This window comes from Mastigoproctus giganteus, chromosome 10 (genome assembly GCF_048544385.1).
Source record: "Mastigoproctus giganteus isolate SK-2022 chromosome 10, ASM4854438v1, whole genome shotgun sequence".
NCBI lineage: Eukaryota > Metazoa > Arthropoda > Arachnida > Uropygi > Thelyphonidae > Mastigoproctus > Mastigoproctus giganteus.
In genome coordinates, this window is record NC_143584.1 from 31,764,539 (window position 1) to 31,779,829 (window position 15,291).

Sequence of the window (15,291 nt, forward strand, 5' to 3'; positions counted from 1 at the left end):
ATAGACAGCGAAACATCTTCAGCATCCATCGTGAAGCTGAACTGTTCACTGATTGTAATCCTTGTATAGAATAATAATAAAATACCTTGAGAAAATCGACTTCTAGATATTTCCTGACGACAATGTTTGTTTCCATACTCTGGTAAACGTACCTTCATATAAACATCTATTATACCTATATATCATGAATCAGATTTTAACCTATAAAACGTTTTAATAAACAAACTTACGCAAGATCCGTACTGGACCATTTTCCACTCTTAGTATTAAACTTAAGTCCAGTTCAGTTAAACCATTATTTCTGAAACAAAAATATGATTTGATGCACCGACCAAAAAATTTGGTCGGTGCATCAAAAGCTTCCGGTTCCATTGCACTATGTGGCTAATACTAAGTAAGGTTTTGTATTTACCATCTGAAAGGTAAAAAAATAAATTATGTTAGCGGCTACGAAACCTATATCAGTTTAGGTGTTTCATGCTTGGCGAAGTGCGAGTTCACCAGCCGATTCTATGTTATATTGGGCTGAAAAATCCCGACTAACCCATGGGGAAAAAACCCTAACGGCTAACTTACAGCATCGATTGAAAGGGACTTCAGAAATTCCTGAAGTCGTCGACTGGGATGGAACGCAGACCTCTCCAAACAAAAGACAAGTATCGAAACCACTATACTGTTATGGAAAACCCAGCCAAAATGTAAATGGAGATGCTCCTATTTTCTGTTAGTCTATTAGCCGCCCTCGTGGGAGGAACCAGTTGTATAATCATCGTCCTCCCCACACCGGGTGCAAAAGATCAAAGTTCCAATCCCGTCAGTGACGTGAGAATTTTTGTGGGTCCTTCTCACAACGTAGCGTAATTAGCTCATCTCGAGCGAGGACAGCATATTTTTTGAAACTCGGGTTTTTCGTCCAGCAAGTTGTTGATGTGCTTAAAACCCTATGACAACCAACCATTAGTCTTTTCCAATAAACAAGTTACGCAGACTGGTTTATAAGGGGACGTATGAGACACGCGAATCTCATGGCACATACAGTCTATTTGACTGATTTCACGAGCGGTATTATTGTCGGATGTCACACTTGTCTATTTGTGCAATTGCTGACAGCCTACCCCATCCAAAGTCGACTGTCTGTAATGTTATCATAAAATTGGAGCGTGAGGGTACCACCGCCTGGATTAAGACGTATTGGGTTTTTTTTTGTTAGAAAATAGAAAGAAAAACAACGAAACAAAAAGATTCACTCATACCAAGAATAAAGAGAATAAGTCGCAAAACTAGTTTCAGACCCCACAAGAAATAATCAGGAAGAATTATCTCAGGATCTTCGCAATGATTAGATTGTTCATTATTACTTTAAGGCTATTTTTGAATGATTCCACATTGGGTACCTCGATTCGCAGCGTGCTACGAGCACCAAATTCAAATATTTTTCTTCTTGCTTAATTTATTTTGTCCCTGCAGTTCGAAACAGCTTTTTTTTTATAAGTAGTAAGGCAAACAAGTGGGGGAAAAGATTACGAGGATTTTCCCTTCCCTTTTGACAAAAAAGGGCCCTAGATACCCACCTGCCATAACTTTAGTTTACTTTAGAAATTCACTTCACTTCTTGGCATTTCAGATTATTTCTCGGAAGATACACAACAGCGAAGACCATAAAAATCAATGTACTGTTAGCTCAATCAAAATTCCAAAGTCACACTTCAAACAACTTCTTAAAAGAAAGCGTACCATCTCGTAAAGAGAATTACCGCTTTGTTTAGAATGGAAATAAACTTTGTTTTCCGAAGTATATATTCACTAATAAAAATGTGAATGCAAGTTCCAACTCCTGATATGTGGAATTTTAAACACCTGCACCACTAACGTTTATTCCTGGCGTGTGGTCTTCGTTCAATAACGATGGTAAGAATGGCTTTTATAATCGTATATGATTATAGCCAAGAGAACGTGTTGAGGAATACAGGGATTTGGGCATGATGTAATACAGCAATTATTAAACTGTGGGTAGTAGCGACTTCTTTCGAAATATGATCATTAAAATATTAATTACACGCAATGGCAGTTGCTCACCTAAGTAATGGATCTCGAAGACTGAAATGGAATTAAAAACCAGTGCTTTTGCATTGCGAGGTCCATTAATTATTTGGAAGCCTGGTACTACAAATTTGTAACATCCACTGACCAATTTTCAATGTCCTGTTGACGCATAATCAATCGAAATTTGAAATAGTTAATCTATATGTTGAATAGCATTGACGAATTTCAAAATTTCAGTCTCTTTGGAAAAAATTACGGAAAACAAACATTTATGATGCATTAAAAATTTAAGGTAAAATTTAATGTCTATTGAAATCAATTATTTTAATTTTTTATAAAATTATTTTTTAAAGTTTAAATTTCAAAGTTTTTAAAGAATAAAAAATGAATGAAAAAAATTTAAAAACAAATCGTTTAAAATTATAAAATTTCGATTAAATAAAATTTTAAAAACTATTTTAAATAAAATGAAATAATTTCGATAAAATAAAATTATTTTAAACTATTTTTTATAAAAATTTAATAAACTATTTTAAATAAAATTATTTCTAAATTATAAAATTGATATTTAAAATAAATTTTAGGTATTAAATACCAGAAGAAAAAAAACTTATGCATAAATACTGAATTTATAACAAGAATTCGGTCTTCCATTTTATAGTTTACCCTTAAGCTCAAGTTTTTATAACTTTTGTTTCGAAAAACTAAACCTAAAATTCAATATTCATTTCCAACTCTAGATATACCACTTCTGCTGTTTCTTTTGCGTCTATTTTAAAGAAGCCAACCTTCTGTTGTTCCCTCGCAATATTTCAATATGTTCTGGTAAATATTATGCACTGTTTCGCTTTCAACACGTAAAACATGCGGATGTAACATTAATATGAAAACATCTTGCTGCGAGGTTGCAGAGAAAGGAAGTTCAGAAACTTGTGGACTTCCTAAATATTTAAATTGGCAGAGAAAGGGCGTGACAAATGGGCACTTCTTTCTCTGGCAGCTACCTGCTCGAAGGTAATAAGATAAATATGTATCAACCCATACGTTACAATTTGCATTGAACACAGAGAGTGCCACGCACAATTTGTAACGAACGCTAATGGTTAGCTTCGGCTGTGATTACTGAATTTTGGAGGCCATTCATATTCATCAGTGATATAGAAGGACAAGCAAGATTTTATAAGCAGCGTCCACTTTAATGTCAGTTTAGATTAAAGCATCCATGAGTTACATTTTGATTACAGACCTGCGTGGTCCATTATCATGTACTACACGATTCTGTAATCAAACTACACGAGTAAACTTAGAGCAATAGTATGATTTACGTGTGATATGCAACGTACATTAAAATACAATACTTCTAACATCAAATTTGGACAATGTCATTTCCGATAATGCAGTTTTCCATAAATTGAATATAGCCATCTAAAAAGAAGCTGCGTACGTACATTCAAATCAAGTTGGTTACAGCCCCATGAGCTTTTCGACCATTGGAACTCGTCGGAAAAAACGCTAGTTAAAACCAATGAATGGATGGGGACGGTGGATTCTTTTTTAGCGCTACTTATTGCAATTAAAAGGTCTCATCTACTCACTTAGAGAGAGACCTTGTTCACTAATGCAAAGGAGTGTTTTAAATGGAATGAGAGACATTTTGTGTTCACTTAAACCGGAGAGGAATTTAGCTTAAGTTCCACGAATCAATTTCATTTTAATGATAAGATATTAATTAAAACAGCCATTGTGGTTGTATTGTATTAACACCTCTTTAAGCAGGGATTCTCAAAATACAAGAGAAGGCACCGGTCTTCTCATACGAATCCAACTTCGTACATATATCGCATATACAGGGTGTCTCAAAAATATTGGTACAAACGTTTAGGGGAGGTAGGTAACATCTAAAGGAATGTGAATCGCATAGGAACCCATAACCGGAAACGTCACGGGAAAGTAGTAGAAGTGGCACAAGAAGTATCCTGCTACAATTACTATCTTGTGTAATTGTAGATAGTAATTGTAGCAGAATACTTAATGATTTTGTAATAACTGAGAGCAAAGTGGAGGAGAAATTGTTGAAGTTAAACATAAGAAAAGCACCTGGGGTGGATGGGATCTATCCAGTTATATTAAAGGAGGCGGCAAAGCAACTAAGAAAACCCTTAGCCATAATTATGACAGCATACTTGGCCTCAGGGGAGGTCCCCACGGACTGGAGATGTGCAAATGTATCCCCAATTCACAAAGGGGGATCGAAGGGTGACACGAGTAATTACAGACCTGTTAGTTTAACTTCTGTTCCGGGTAAAATAATGGAGTCACTGGTTAAAGATGCATTGCAGGATCATCTAGACAAGACTGACTGCAGCAATAATTCAGACGCATCATGGGTTTCTTAAGGGAAAGTCTTGTCTGACAAATTTGATAGAATATTATATATAAATAAATAAATATTCATTTATTGAAAATACAGTAAGCCCATCACAGCACCTGGCTAGGGACAGGTAAACATACAAAGGGAATGACATAAAATAATCGAGTATATGTACATAGCAGATTTTATATAGATATTAAAAATGCCTAGGAATTTTAGTTATGAATTTAAAAATTGCAGAACAGTTGTGAATTTAAAAAAAATTGCAGAACAGGACATTTGGCTTTCAGTTGCAATTACTGGGTTGGAATATTTTTTTTTATTTTATCGGAGACCTGACTACTGTAGGCTTCAGAGTTGATTAACCTGTTGCACAATGTTGTGATGATTGAGATGAAGGGATGCATTAGGGAACATTCTGTCCATTTGTTTGAGCCTGGAGAGGTTGGATTTGAATCGCTGGTTTCTTGAATTTTCCCTGTTGGGGGCAGCTATTATATTGGCTAAGTTTGGTGAATCGCATGCAGAGGTGATTATCTTTGCAAGCAGCATGACTCCAGACTCGTTGATCATCTGTTGCAGAGACTTTGTTTTTAGGTTTTTATAAAGCTGTTGCCTTGATATTGTATGGGGAAAACGAAGCTTACTATTGAGCCATCTAAGAATCCAATATTCTAAGGCAAGGAATTTCTTGAGGAGCACCAGACCAGATTTCGGAAGCATAGGACAGAATGGAAAAGATGCATCTTTGAACATGCTTAATGACTGTTTTTCTGTCTTGAATCGCTGCTGTTTCGTGTTTGATTAACCATTTTGCTTTTTGAATTTTTTTTGAGCAACATATAAATAGTGGGCATTATGATGTGGTTACAAAGGAACTGGATGCAAAAAATAATTTTGATATCATATATTTGGATTTCAGGAAAGCTTTTGACACTGTTGCGCATGGAAGCCTATTGTACAAATTGGAGCAGAATGGTATTAAGAGTAAGTTGCTACAATGGATAAAAGGATGGTTGAGTGGGAGAAGACACATGGTGGTAATCAATGGGTGCTGCTCTTCGTGGACTAATGTTATTAGTGGAGTCCCACAGGGTTCGGTGTTGGGTCTTCTGTTGTTTTGTATATTTATCAATGATATTGATGAAGGTATATCAGGCTTAGTGTAGAAGTTTGCAGATGATACAAAGGTTGGCAGGGTTGTTAATGACAGTAATGGCAGTGTACTACTGCAACAGGATCTAGATCATTTGGGCAGATGGGCTAAGAAGTGGTAACTGAAGTTTAACCTTGACAAATGCAAAGTACTGCATATGGGTAGAAGTAACCTCAGAGAAATGTACCAACTGTGTGGTACCACACTTAAGGTGGTAGAAAATGAAAAAGACCTGGGAGTAATGGTGCAGTCAGATATGAAGTTTTCTGAGCAATGCAGACATGCTGCCAGGGCAGGTCATGGGGTTTTGTCAATGATATATAGGAATGTTGCTAGCAGGGAAAAGGAGGTGATTGTCCCACTGTATAAGGAAATGGTCAGGCCACGCCTTGAGTACTGCGTACAGGTCTGGAGGCCTCATTTTAGGAAGGATGTAGATTTACTTGAGCGTGTACAGAGAAGGGCAACAAGTTTGGTCAGGGTAATGAAGGGATCCTCTTACCAAGAGAGGCTTAAGTTCTGCAAATTTCAGTGGCTGGAGACTAGACACCTGCGCGGTGATCTGATTGAGGTGTATAAGGCCTTGAATGGGTTGAGCATGCTGAATTCTGGTGGGATCCTTCCACTTGTTCAGATTACGAACCTAAGGGGGCATAAATTCAAATTAAGAAAAGACAGATGTAGATTAGATGTGCGGAAATTTGCCTTTAGCCAGCGGGTGGTTAATTGCTGGAACAAACTTCCATCTATCGTTGTGGAAGTTGATAGGTTGAATAAATTTAAGGGGAACTGGACAGGCATTGGAGGGAAAGGTGTGATTTTTTTTTTTTTTTTTTTTTTGGCTGATGCTGCATAAGCTCATACAGTTGCTTTCTTGCATCACATGCCACTACTACTACAACTAGTGACAAACATTTATTTGATATAATATTAACAATGGAGTACGAGATGGATGCATTTCATGATGTTACAACAAATTCTCGAAGGTTCCACCATGAGATGCCATGCGTGCATGACACCAACGCAGCATGGATTGGCGGACACGGTCGAACACACCAGAGTTTCTTTGACAGCAGCAGCAGCGCAGACGAGTCTCGCCACGAGATCCATTTCCGACTCCACAGGCGATTCATACACAATAGATTTGAGGGGCCCCACAGAAAGAAATCAAGGCTCGATAAATCAGGTGAGCGTGGGGGACAGGCAACGGGTCCAACACGGCCAATCCATCGACGCCCAAAAAGCCTGTTCAAATGGTCACGAACACACCTTCCATAATGGGCAGGCGCCCCGTCATGTTGAAACCAAATGTTTTGTCTCACATTTGCTGGAACATCGTCAAATAACCCTGGTAGAACTTGTTCAAGAAAGATCCGATATTTAGCGGAGTTCATGCGGGATGGTAACAGGTATGGGCCGACTAAGCAGTCACCGACCATTCCAGATGCTGTGCCCCCATGTGGCACAGCATCTAGAAGCCATGCTGTTCCGCATGGGGGCGCACACCGTGTGGGTTGTCGTGAGCCCGCACATGAACGTTGTGCTGATTGAATAAGCCTTCCCGAGTGAAATAAGCCTCATCCGTGAACAAAACATAGGCTGGAAAATTCAAGTCTTGAACACTTTCTTGGAGAGACCACTGCGCAAAAACCACACGTGCAGGATGATCTTGGGGAAGTAGTAACTGAACCCTTTGAAGATGAAAGGGGCGTAAGGAATCGTCGTGCCAGACACGCTGTACACTGCAACGAGACACTCCAAAGGTAGAGGCAACGGTACGTGTGCTGGTAGTAGGATTATTCTGGATGGCATTCAAACTTTCTTCCATGGCGGGAGTTCGCGTCGAACGTGGTCTACCCGCACTACTCCTGTTACCTCTAAATGACCCATAATCGCACAAATTTTTAAGCACACGCGCAAGCAAACGGTGTCCGGTACATATCTGTCTGGGAAGCGTTCTCCATAAATTCGTTGAGCGGCTCGTCCATTGCCCTCTTCTAATCCATACACTAGGTACATGTCTGCCAGCTCACAGTTCGTATATCGATGCATTCTCTTCGTGCGGCGACTACTGCTTGAATGAGTAAACCAGAAATTTTCCCTGTCGCGAACTGATGAACAGCGCCGTCTACCGACTTACGGTGACGTTTTTGGTTATGGGTTCCTATGCGAGTCATTCCTTTAAATGTTACCTACCTCCCCTAAAAGTTTGTACCAATATTTTTGAGTCACCCTATATAATCCAACATATATCGCCGAATTTGATTACAACAAACCACATAATAATATCTCAGTATAATTCTGACTGATATAAGCAGAGATGCAACTTGTTCTTGAATCAATAAGTTACATGTATCCAATTCTCAACTTCGATCGCCAGCTTTTAATGATGCAGAATGTTTTCTAATATGTGTCCCGTACTTCCAGGATTGATTCAGAAGCTGAAAACAATGAAAAAAAAAGTTTATATATATAACTACACAGATTGCTTGACGCTTTCAAAAAGTCCAGGTATTTTTGAGATCTTTATTTTTGGATCTTTATTCTCATTTTGGCAGAACATTTCTATGCTGTTAATGGGTGTCGCCAATGAATGAATTTCAAATGATCTCAAAGATCGAAATCAAATGGATTTAGGGACAGGGACAGAATAATGCTTCCACTAGACTTCCAATGGAAGTTTAGAAACTTGTGGACCTCCAAATATTTAAATTGACAGAGAAAAGGAGAGAAAAATCGGCACTTTCTCTGGCAGCTGCCTGCTCAAAGGTAATAAGATAAATATCAAACATATGTTACAATTTGCAGAGAACACAGAGAGACACGCAGTTTTTCTTGATCTATTCAAATTTAGCTAAAACAAGAAATAATGTGATAAAATGCAAATGAAAGCGTTAAATACATACAATGAACTAAATACAATGTCAATTGACATTTGCAGGAGCAGCAGCACCCGAGATGTCCCTAGGCTCTCTAGCGCTAGAGGCCGGAGCCTTTCGACTCATAGGTTTGCTGAAAAATGGCAGCTCTCTAGGTCATATTAGCTCAAAGTTGCTCGATATCAGTGCCGAGCCGTTTCACGAAATTTATCGGACGGAATCCGTTGTAGGCATCTAAGCTGGTCACAACTGGAACGTAGCAGCCTCGCTCGGTTCGGTGTGCTATCCTTCGTCTGCGAGGAAGACATAATTTTGGGAAGGTTTGGTGCGTCAATTCTTGATGCGAGTAATTTGGCCAGGGTGATGGTATCAGTCCTGATTATGATTAATTTACGTGTATCCTGAAAATTGCAATCTGCAGAATTTAAGTCTAGTGGCAACAAATATATTCTTTCATCTTCAACACATGCGCGGTACTAAGTACTGTGGGTTCTAGTACTTTTCGTGTTTCGGATTTTCATAAAATCCCAGGGCTTTCAATTGAAGGTGTTACGGAGGATGCTTCTTGATAGTGTAAAAGGTTTTCCGAGTGTCCTATTTAGCCACCGCAGGATCCAGTATTCTGCGCGAAGGAAGCGCTTGAGTGGAGTAGAAGATTCAGAAGGCCAAACAACGGACGCGTAGAGTACCACCTGGGAGACTTATCTCAGAACACGTTATGAGGTTCGGATGATGAACACCGATAAGTTTTTATTTTGCTTTCCAGAGAGCTGCAATGATCTTTTTCTTGTTGTTTGAGAAGTGCCGCGAGAAGATGAGTCCTAAATCGATGCGATGCGTGACTCTGAGAGGAAGCCATCTAACTGAATTGTGATGCTATATTTCTTCTTTTTGTTTGTAAAAGTGATCTGAGCGGACTTTCTGTGATTTAACTCTAAGCCAATAGTTTCGATGTGAGGTAAGTTACAAGTTCCGAAATCAGTTTTGTGGCAGCCTGTGAAAAGTACACGGCATCTTTGCTCTCTTCCGGGGGATAAACATTTTGAGGTCGTCTGCTTAGGAAATGAAACTCTTATGCAGCAAGACGAATGGATAGAGGGCTGCAACAAAAGGGAATGCTGAGAGAACACCTCCTTGAGGAACGCCTCTTTTTATGTTGAACTACAAGCAATTGTTGATATGCATCACGTGGATTTGTCTTCCAGTCAGTAGCTGTCTAAAAATCTCAATTATGGGGCTTGTAATTCTGAAGTAGTTTGAGGATAAGTAGAGAATTGATTGAGTGTACACAGAATGCTGCTTTGACATCCATGAAAAATATATCCATTTGTCCTCTAGGTTCAGAGAATGTTGGATTCTATGGAAGGTCTCAGGAAGGACGAGGTTGTTGATCTGTTCTTTATAGCGAAATGTAGGTATTTAGGTCGGTGGCCAAAGCAATACTCATTTATGTATATGAAGATGGCTCCAATTTTTTAGTATATTACATCCTATAGAGGTTAATCTATATTCCTTACTGTATTTTTGTCTTTGTAGCTTCCTTGAAATTAGTGACTAACACTGAACATGCCCTAAAGAACTGGGTCGATGTCATAGGCCACATAGTGTCTTCAGTATGTGCGTTTTTTTTTTGTTTTTTTTTTATTTATTTATTAGTGAGGACCCTACCTTCATAGGACAGGACCGAGATCTACGAGAAGCTGAGCAATCGAGAATTTCACTTGGTTATAGCCCTACAGGACTGGGTCGAAGCCACTGGCAATAATCATGTTTCCCGTTAACTACCCTGCCACACTGGCTTGTCCGTCCTTCTACTCGCAAAACACACAATGAACTCATCTCCACACACTCTAGGACAGGATTGAGCCCTGCAAGAATGTGTGTCTTGAATGCGGTGCTTCCCCTCAAGATGAAATTAAACCCTGTAGGACGAGCAAAGATAACTGTGAACTGTATAGCTATGATAATTATAAGATATTCTTAACTACCTTAGAACTGTTAAGTTGCTGTTGCGGTAGCGCTGTGGTTAAGGACACTGGTTGTGTCTTCGGCCGTAGTGTTGTTGCGACAGTGGCTGTTTTGCCAAGTATTTATATTGTCAACTGTAAAATTGTAGTAATTACTAACTTAGAAGTGTTCACTTTTGTTCAGGTTTGCTGTGGCTCCGGGGGTGCCGCGGTTGTGGTGCACTGGTTTGTGTCTGTCGCCGCGGCTCCGTCGTGGCTGCCGCAGGTGCATGGAATTGATTGTTACGCTGTGCCCTCTTCTGGCAGGATGGGCCCCTACAAGGGCCAATATTTGGTATAGATCATTGGACAACCTAAACATTGAACATGCTAAACTCACTAGAAACACCCACTACTTTACTGCTCCCCTTAACTAAATCTAAATTCATCCACACGCTATGTTTTAATCTCCTGACGAAACTTAACTTATTTTAAATTATTACCATATTGTATGTAAAACACACTAGAAACATTCACTCCATTAATTGATCCCCACTCAACTAAACCAACTCTATCCACACTTGATGATTTACTCTTTTATTGCTATATTTATCTCTATTTTAATATTATTGTATAAACATATAGAGGTTCAAGAACCTCCTTTTGTGAAAACCAGACTCCCTGGAGCGCCTCCACGTGGCTAGGGACGGGAGTCAGGACGCAAGATATATCTGTTCTTGCCTCCTGGCTGCAAAGTCTCCAGGTGCCGGCATACAACACTCAACAAAACAAACACTCAAACAAAAACCTCCCCATACACACACTCGCCGGCTTAAAAAAACCTACAAGAATCATTGCGGCAATAGGGGAAACCCTGGAGGCTGCAGTAAACAAAAATACTTTGAATACTTTGTATTTTTGTCTGTTGTTCTTTAGTATGTACTTAGCGATATACTCTTTCCAGATTGAAGGTGTAATTACAGACGCAAGAATCCTGTTGAAGATGAGCAGGAGGGGAATCTATTATGAATGGGCTGCAAATTTTTACCTGAATAAAAGAAATTAATCTTTTATTCACGGTATTCCAGTTAACCTTCCAAGCAAAACAAAAAGGACCTACTAAGAAGCCGCCAATAATCCTTGCTTGTGCATTAATATTAATTTGTTGCTGATGCCTTTTCTCTTCTGCCTAGCATGAGCTTTTTAAAACTGACCACAACATTTCTTGTGAAGCTAGCCAACCTCATCAGAAAAGTGTACAAAAACTCGCCAGCACGCTGTTACAGGAACCAAATACAAAAAGTTTCGCATTGTAAAATCAGCTTCGGTAAGACTATTTTTATTTAAAGCTTGCTGAAGGTATGCATTTCGGAAAACTTCCACCCTGTGGTTTTTCTCTATGAATAATCTTTCTGGGTCTACTGGAGTTATTATAAATCCTGATAGTTTTGGATCAAAAAAAAGGCTTCAATTTTCAACTAGGCCCTATAAATGGGGTGAAGTGTTCAAGAAGGTAGTTCTAATACAGAAAATGAACATTGCCGGTCACAGTCCGAGCCGCAATACCTTACACAGTTCAACGTGCTGGAGAACCTAGACGGCGCATCAATTTCGATGAAATTAGGGATAAATTGTTGTCACTAATAATTTCATCACAAATACGTAGTTCCTTAACTACCGGAGAATGCTTGCTACCACACTGCCAGATCAATGCTGAAAAGCATCGAGAAATCGAAATTTGAGATCTTATCACATCCGCCATACAGTTATGATCTTGCATACTCTGATTTTCACATGTTTGTGCCACTAAAAGATGCACTTGGTGGAGGGAGGGGGTCGAAGTTCAAGGATGACGACGTTCGAAATGCAGTGAGTAAAATTCTAATGCTGTTTGCCAAACACGTTTGATGATATCAAAATTCGCGACAGCTTCATGAATAAATATACAAAAGGTATAAAGAGATCACATTAAAAAAAAAATTGTGTATCACCATGTTTCTGCAATGAAATATTATACTGGAATTTCCTATTCATTAGCTCATCCCTTATTTCATTGCACTTCTATGCTTAGGTATTAAAATGCTATAATCTTTTTGATGTTTATCAAAGTGCATTCTTTGGTTTTAAATCACCTCGAAGCATTCTTAGATAGCCCTTATAAGATAACTCTAGATTGTTAATAATGATAATATTATTGAACTCAGAGCATCGTCAAAACTTATTGTGCATTGATGCTTTCGTGAATACCCGTAATATGGAGCAGTCGTTTGTTTTTATAACATCATAGACTCCAGGGGACTATTAAACAGTCCTCCACTTTCCAACACAGCAAGATATCTAGCTCCAGCGCACAAAATAAATGCCTTTATTATAAATTAAAACCCTTATCAGTTTTAAGGATATGTCGTAATGAAGTACTGTTTAAACTCTTGGGCTAATTAACTATTGCCCTCCTCTCAAACAGTTGTTCCAAAGACAGCCATTAACGTTCTAACTCAAGAGATTCGCAGCCTAAGAGTAGCCAGAGAAAGTTTCGTGTAATTTTTTTTATTATAAAACACGAAACAGCCATAAACTTTTAAATACAAAGGACATACTACATTGAATTAATAATAGTGCTTGATATTTTGTTTACTAACTAGATAAGGCCCGTTCGTGTTGTAATGCCCGCTCCTTTCTAATGAAAATTAGAACGGTACATTACTTCCACGTTTTTATCCGTATAAGCAACATGCACGCCTAAAATTACTTTAATAACTCTGGCATGGTGAATATCATGGAAATGGTAACTTACTTTTATTACCATAACCTTCACGTTTATTCACATTGTGGCACTTAGGAAAGTTGGTTTACGAGAGTAGTCCATATTTCTGAAAAATACTCCTGACATTACAGTAAACCTACTTTTATAAGACTTGAAGTCTTCCCCCCACTGGATCTGTACACCGTTTCCGACACTGAGTCAACCTTCAAGCGATGATTCGACAGCGGCTTCGTGGAAACACCCATAACTGCTTTGCTAACCTCGGCGTCCAAACCAAAGTGAAGTCCAAAGTACTCGAGCATAATTTGAGTTACATCAATTGCACTGTTCAGCTTGTTACGAACCTGATAAACAAATTGGAGCTCTTCATGAATTACTTGGTCCATTTTCTAGGGGTCGGTGCTATCACACTCTTCCTTAGAAACTATCTGTATCGTGGTTTGAGTTTCAGGTCTTTTCTTCTCCAAGCGAAAAATAAAAGTAACAGCTCCTTGAAATACAGATACATATCATCAGACACTGTAAACAACTACAAACATTCCAACTGTTCCTTCAGCACTAAATCGAACAGAAACGTGCATGTCTGCACGTTCCAGACATGCAGTACCTGAAGCCTAGTTAGCGGCCCTTATTTGGAAAACGCACAATCCTCTACGAGCAACCAATTCAGATAGTGGGGGGGGGGTTCGGTTGGGAATAGCATTAGTCCTATTACTTTCCAAATGTTCCTGGTATTAGTGAGTGTAGAAAGGTATGTTCTGTTATGACGTACTTTAAACGTATCGACTGCCGACACCTAGCAAACCCACGTGAATTTTTTTATCGAATATATTCTGTCAGTTTTCTTTGATTAAATATTTTGTTTTCTTGTTAGTTAAAGGCACAACACTAAAAAAATTTGATTTTAATTACAAATGTATATTTATCGATAAAACCTCGATATAACGCGGATGACAGGCAACAACTTTAATAACCTTGTTATAAGAGAAGCGCATTACAGCCGAAAACATTTTACCATTTTTCCCAGTTTTTTTTTTATATAAATACACTTTACTTAGTAAATAAATACTTTGTTTAAAGTTTCATGAGTATACAGACTAAAAGACAAAGTATAAAGCCTTTATAGTAGCATAGTTAGTAGAATCGTCGTCCTCCCCACACCGGGTGGAAAAGACCTGAGTTCGAACCCCGTCGATGAAGGGAGGGATTTTTATGGGCCTTTTTCACAACGTGACTGAGTTACTTAGGCTAGAGTAGCGCGGTTTTCTCTCCCGGAAAATCGGGTTTTTCATCCAGCAAACACAAAATCGACCTCAGAACCCACTCAATTCACACACAACACACACTGAGCAATATGGCCTTAGTCGCCGATGCTCCTAAAATCCTACACACAACAACAACAAAGTATTAAAGATTATATCATTCACTTGCTGTTATGGACTTATATTTTAAGCATCCGGTCTGCAACAGTCATGTAATTTAGATTAATGTTAGTGACGACAGCATTTTTTCAGTACACAATTCTTAATAATGGTCAGATGAAATAAATGGAGATGTTCAGTATCACTGTGACGTTCTAACCATGACATCACCTCATTAATGTTTTCAAGCACTTTGTTAATTTCTGGTGGTTTTTCCTTACACTTGTCGTCCACATTATCTTCTGAGTCCCTCCCTATGTCGCTGGCCTTTGTTTGCCGATTGTCTTCCCACTGTTCACAGAGACTGCGATTTCTTCCTCGCTCGGGTAACGCGCAAATGGAGCTTCGGCATCCACCTGAGTCCAAGAAGCAGGTCATTTACTCCAAGACTGCCACCAAGTACGTTACAAGCAGCCTTTGCTTCTTGTTCTGTAAAGCTGATAATTCAAAATTATCATTAGTGATCTCGTCTTTTCCAATACATTTTTTCCAAAAGTTTTCAACTGTGTTGAGCTTGCTTTCTCCTATGCTAATCCAAAATTGTATGCAATGTTTTCAAAAATTCTAGAACTTCAGTTTCTGAGTTCGGAAGTAGCTCACCACTGAGAGTAGACTTTGAAGGCTTGAATAATGCCATGATCAATGGGCTGAATTAGTCCAGTTGTATTCCTTGGCAGAAACACTACTCTGATCTTGCCTCTTTCAATTTCA

General features: G+C 38.8%; 1 protein-coding gene across 2 annotated transcripts in view; it reads right to left on the minus strand.

Annotated features, from left to right (window-relative positions):
* LOC150078932 (BAR/IMD domain-containing adapter protein 2-like) overlaps positions 1–15,291 on the minus strand; it is a 95,936-nt gene that overhangs the window by 54,846 nt on the left and 25,799 nt on the right. The window lies entirely within an intron of this gene.